Source organism: Dipodomys spectabilis, unplaced genomic scaffold, assembly GCF_019054845.1.
Source record: "Dipodomys spectabilis isolate Male_0828 unplaced genomic scaffold, ASM1905484v1 ptg000068l, whole genome shotgun sequence".
Taxonomy (NCBI): Eukaryota; Metazoa; Chordata; class Mammalia; order Rodentia; family Heteromyidae; genus Dipodomys; species Dipodomys spectabilis.
In genome coordinates this window covers 1105001-1111182 of record NW_024870745.1, presented here as the reverse complement: position 1 = coordinate 1111182, position 6182 = coordinate 1105001, and positions in this window count along the sequence as shown.

Below are 6182 nucleotides of genomic sequence, written 5' to 3'. Positions count from 1 at the left end.
TACTAAGAACTTATGAGCTTATAGAAATGGATTGGTTGTGGTCAGACAGTGTGGGTATGCAAGCCAAGGAGGGGACTGACCACTTCCTTACAGTATCATCCTATAGTGACAAGAAGAGGAAAATAACCCCAAATGGGACTGCACTGGTCATCTACTTGATGTCAAAGTATTAGGGCTGAACAATACTGAGTGTTAACCTGGACTGCTGGTCAGAGAGCTGGAAAAGTAGGGAGTAGGATGTGAATTGAATGATAAATAGAGGGATGAGTTGATGGAAAGAATTGTCAACTGCAACATCACATTCAGATCTACCAGAGATCTCTCATAATGGGCCAATACAGTCAACCATGTGAACCCATTAACACTGGTCATTCTTGTTTGCTAGCCAATCACTTTCTGACTTATCAGACATACACACACACCACAAATGGCCATGGTTTGGTGGACACAGAGGGCTAGAATATAAATGTCAGTAAATGCCTACATGTTAGCAGAGAGAATCAAGGGTTAGCCACCCTGCACTGTTCATTTCCAAGATTCTCAGCCTGTTAGGTCCTTGTGGCAAACTCAGTGCTCCAATGGGAATAGATGCTGCCTCCAGGCCTCCCTTTTGTATTCTCCAGGTCTCAGAAGTCCCCAAAAGGCTGGTCTGGAGGTGTGGGGGAATAATGCAGGCAAAGCCCAAGTGTTGGAGGCTCCAATTCATAGCAATGATAGGGTGCTGCAGAGCTCTGGATTGTGTTGTGCCTCCAAGGGAAGGAGGCACTGTTGGCACATGAGTGCATCAGGGCTTCCTGATCCTCCCTGCCCAACAGCAGCTGTTCTGGATTGAGCAGCACACTGGGATGGGGTATGAGGCACCCTGGGGACAAGTACCCACCAGTACAGGGATGGATAGGGCAGGTAAATCTACAGACAACAGTGCCAGTACTGGGGAGCTGTGCTCTTTTATCAACTTCTCCACATTTCAGTTTTCAAAAACAACTTAGACTTTAGAGTAAGTTTCAACCTATGGAAAATTTACACAAGTGTGTTTCCCTCACTGCCCTAGCTCTCCCTTGATTCACATGTCATAAAACATATTATTCAAAGTCAGAACATTTCCACTGAAGCCATATTAGTCATTAAACACAAACCCCATACCAACCTCAATATTGCCTCCTTCTGCCCTTCTCTCACTCAGGAGTCCATCTGGTCCTGCAGATCATTGCTCTCCTCCCCTTTGAGGGGCCAAAGTTCCAACCAAACCTCCATCCTTGGCCATTGTGAGGGGTTCTGCTCAGCATTTGCTGTCTTGGTAGACATAGATTGAGGGATGTCGACGGACTGTTCCTCTTTGGCAGGAGTCTACAGAGCAACAGATGCTGCAGCCATCTCAGTGAATCACACTGGGGCACCGAGGTCACCATGCTTATCCTTGTTCATGGTACTCATGTTAGAACTCAGAGTGCTGTACTTGCTAGGTAGGTGAGTTATATGCCTATTTTGTGCTGGTCATTTTTTAGTTATGGTCTTGCTTCCTATCCAGGTACATGTCTGGGCCTGGACTCACCTATTTTAAGCTTCCTGTTGTAGTGAAGTTGATATTCATTGCTAGCTTAAGAGGAGATGTCACCCAGTTTTTGGCCTGGGCTGGCCCTGAATAATGATCATCCAAATCTCAGCATCTTAAATAGTTAGGATTACACATGTGACTTCCAGCTCCAATGTGCCTTCCTTCTCAACCCTACCAACTCAGCAGTGACTGACAGCTTGCTCTCCTCAGTTACTCTTACCCTCTGGAATTTCAGAGAGGAGTCATGCATTTTCTTTTTCACTGTACTCTAATTGCTCCCAAGATTGCCTGAAATTGTACTATCTCCCCTCATTGTAGGCTCCCAAGGAAGTGATACCCTTGGATACTGGATATTTCTACATGAGGAGGTAAACTTAGCTGTGAACCCCAAAGGGAGATCCTGTTATTTCAGCTGTGGGCTGTCAGTTCCTTCCGCAACTCCCTCAGCTACAGTCATTTTCCATGACACAATGGTCTTCCTGCACTCCCCACACTGATGGGTACAAAGACAGCATCATGCCAATTGGCCAGGTCAAACTATGGGACACTCAGTGGTGGAGCTGGAGGAGTTGCACTTGTCCCCTATCCAATCTGACATCCAGTCCCTCCCTTCAACAGAATTCAATCTCTGTGCATTCTCCTCTCTGCCAACACTCTCAGTCTGTCTCTAGAACTAAGGAACAAGGTATATGTAATTGAGAAAACACAAACACAATCTCTCATCATGAATGGACCAATTTAAATAGTGAAAAAAATGAACCACAAAATTATACTGAACCCCTCTTCCCGCTTCTTTTATTTGTGCAAGTTTGCTCCCTAATTGCTCTTGTGTGTTTGTTGGGGATGGTGTGTGGGTACGGGTGTGGGGGACATTGTGTATAATAGGATTGAACTCAGGGCCTTTGGCTCTTAACCTGGCTCTTTTTGTTCAAAGCTGGCACTCTACCATTCCAGTCACTGATCCCTAGTGGCTTTTTCCAGGCTAATTGCAATAAGAATCTCTTGGGTTTCTCTGCCTACACTGGCTTCAAACTGCAATTCTGGTATCAGAATTGTGTGAGCAACTAGTGCATGGCCTCCCACTGCCACTTTAAAAGGGCAGCTTTTAAAGTGAAGTAAAAGAAAATTCTTGATTGAAAACTGAGTATCAGTGTGATTTAGGTAAATCTGGAGGCTCCTCATGGGAAGAAAGGCCTACATGAACCAAGTAGGTTTGATGAAATGTCCCCAGAGAACAAACAAGATACCCTGAGTGGAAAAACACCCAAAGCACAGGTTCTTAGGACATTGTCTAAAATAAGTTTTTAACCAAGGTACTCACAGATGTGCCTCCTATATCCTTGGGAAAGGTACCAGTAGAGCAGCCATCTGAATCCTGTCCTACGGGGGTACAGAGTGTTTGGAACCAAGCCTTTTCCTTGGTCCAAACCACATCACAAAGAGACAATATGGATGCTTCTAGTCCAATGGCTGGGCCCTTTACTGCTACAAAATTAGGCTTCTTAGAATGGATGAAAGTATTCACTAAGTTTCTAAAGTTAAAAAGAATACACAGGGAACAAGTAAAAACATTGCATATGTGAGCAGATGACAAAAATATATTCTAGATTGGAAGTTGCCAAGCAGAAACTGTGCAAATCATAAAAACAGATTTCTTAAAAAGCCTCCTCCCAGAAAAGGTAGACTGTGGATCTACCTGCTGCAGGTTGTAAAGGCTTACCTACAGCCTGGATATTACACAGTTGTGGCTGCTGCCACCGATTGTAGGTGACATAGCCAGAACGGCTTTCGTATTTACAGTGGCTCTTGGCCACTCTGACTATTGCATATAGCATTTCCAACTTTTTCTCTTTGAAGACCCAAAGATCATACTGATTTTAGGGAGTTCTTTTTTTTTTTTTTTTTAGGGAGTTCTTGTATCCAAGAAAAAGGAAAATTCAGAGTGAACTTGGCACTAAGATTGTCTGGTACTGACTGAAGGGTTATTGACCAAGGGATATAACCTGCCCCTGCAAGGAGACATTACACATTGAATTGGAAACACGTATTTTCTAAGGTCTTATAAACTGGACTAAATTAACTTATGGACATGGAGATAAGCTAATTTAAGACATAAGGTTGGAAAGAAAGATCAGCAAGCATCTCAATGCCTGTATCCCATTATGTGTTGGTGGATGCTACTGCCACAGGAAATTGGAGAGCAAAGCAGACATGGGAGAGGGTGGCCTTTGCAGGGGACAAGAACTTGCCATAAAACACAGCCAATGCTGTGCTGGAATTTGTTTTATAGGCTTTGTAGTTCCAGGGAGGTTGATGCTATACTATATAGGGAATCTGCTTCTTCCTCCCTACCATACAGCTGATTCTGTTTTCAGAGGTAGTTTCTTGTTCTGATTTCACACAGTAGATCAAAGCATAAACTTATACCTACATACATATAAAGTTATTCTTTATAGGTAGTTTGAGCCTGACCATTGAACAATAACTACAACTTTTCATATACAGAGTTCTAAGCCAGGGCTTGACTGACAACAGCTATTGAAGCACTTCCTACTAGTTCCTCATCCTCTGAATACTATCAGATGGAATATAGTGCTGCATCTCCCCTCCCCCCTTCCTCCCCCCCACCCTCCCTCTGCAAGTCCTGCAGTTGAACTCAGGGTCTTCTGCTTAGTTGGCTGGCACTTGGCTACTTGAATCACACTTTCAGTTCTGTTTGTACTAATCATTGGAGGCTCAATTTTAACAGACTTTTCTAATTGATCTGGTCTTAACACAAATCCTCTGGATGTATCTCAGACTTTTGAGTAGCTAGAATTACAAGTGTGAGTCAATGCTTCCAGCTAGATTATATTGTAAGGAGGGAGGTTGGGAGGTTTGTAAGGAACACAGGAGAACAGGGCTTGCAGATGCAGATTCCAGCAATTGGTGTGAGGTGTAGTCTGTTAGGTGAGGCCGACCTCATCTCAGCCTTGCCAATTGCCCCCAAGGTAAGTAATGTTTTGCATTATGCAAGAATTGATCCTTTAAAAGAACAAGCTGCACTAATATCTAAGGTTTCTAAATGAGATGGCCCAAGGCATTATTCGAAAGCTCACAATGGAGTTTAATGATAAAGCTGTGGTACATGAACACATAAGAATCAAAAACTGTCCACGATTCCATGCTTCTCCCATGATATATTTGTACATATATAAAAAATTCTCATCTCAAGCCCAAAGAAACACAGGTCCCATGGTTTCCCTTATTTGCAATGACTAGTGTATGTCTGAGACAAGCAGAAATGTTCAGAGGAGTTGATGTTAGGTGAAATGAACCCCAAGATAAGGACTCACATTTCTTTTCTTTCTTGCTATTGTTTTAAACATATTTATAAGATGATTGCTTTGTGGTTTTTTATGTCCCTTCTCCTCAGTATAAACCTTGTTTTCACTGTATTTGATGTTGCTATAATTTGTGGAGGGGAAGGGAAAAAAAAATTGTTTAAACAGGGATACAGGTGGACCCATTGCAACAATGAGACGTACAAGATGTTATGTCAAAAAATGAACTTTACAACTCTGGTGTGGTATGGGAGGGAGATGGGAAGGGATGGTAAGGGGAAACAAAGGAGGAGGGAACAATGCTTGATAAGAAATGTACTCATTTGGGCTGGGAAGGTGGCTCAGTGGTACAGTGCTTGCCTTGCATGCATGAGGCCCTGGGTTTGATTCCTCAGCACCACAGAAGCAGAAATAAAAAGCTGGAAGTGGTGCTGTGGCTCAAGAGGTTGAGCGCTAGCCTTGAGGTGAAGAGCTGAGGGACAGTGACCAGGCCCAGAGCTCAAGCCCACGACCGGACTCCCCAACCCCCAAAAAAGAAATGTACTCATTACCTTGCTCATGTAATTGTAACCCCTCTGTACTACATTTTCAAGATTAAAAAAAAATTCTGGTTTCAAAGTCTTTGAGGAAAATCAATACCAGGATTTCAATAGGATTGATATATTGTTTTGTAACTGGAATTTCAATTTTTGCCTGGAATGGTAATAATGTCAAATGAAATTATGTCTCTATTTCAGAGGTCCATGCTAAATTCACCAGCAGCCCTGCTCAGAGGAAGGGTGCAATGATGATGTGTAAACTCATTTGTAAACATGAGTTGAACAGAAACTCAGTTTGTTAAAACACAGCCACCCACCAAATCTTTGTAGAAATGACCTGTCAGGAGAGACCTCTCCGGTCCACAAAGCTGTACGATCATGTACTACAAAAATCCAGCCGCAGTGTGGCTAGTGGTAAGAGATCATGATGGACCTAAAGAGGAAATGTGTGCAGTTTTGTTAAGTAAGTATACATGTGGTTGTGTTTGCTAGCCATGGGGCTTGAACATAGGGCCTGTGCACTGTCTCTGAGCCTCTTTGTGCTCAAGGCTAGTGTTCTACAAACTAAATCCCAACACCACTTCCAGCTTTTTCTTAGTAGTTTATTGGAGATAAGAGTCTCATGGACTTTCTTGTCTCAGCTGGCTTCAAACTGCAATCCTCAGATTTCAGCCCCCTGAGTAGCTAGGATTACAGGCATGAACCAGCAGGCTCATGGTTTTTATACTTATCCTTTAAAACTTAAAATGAAAGCCCATAAACATT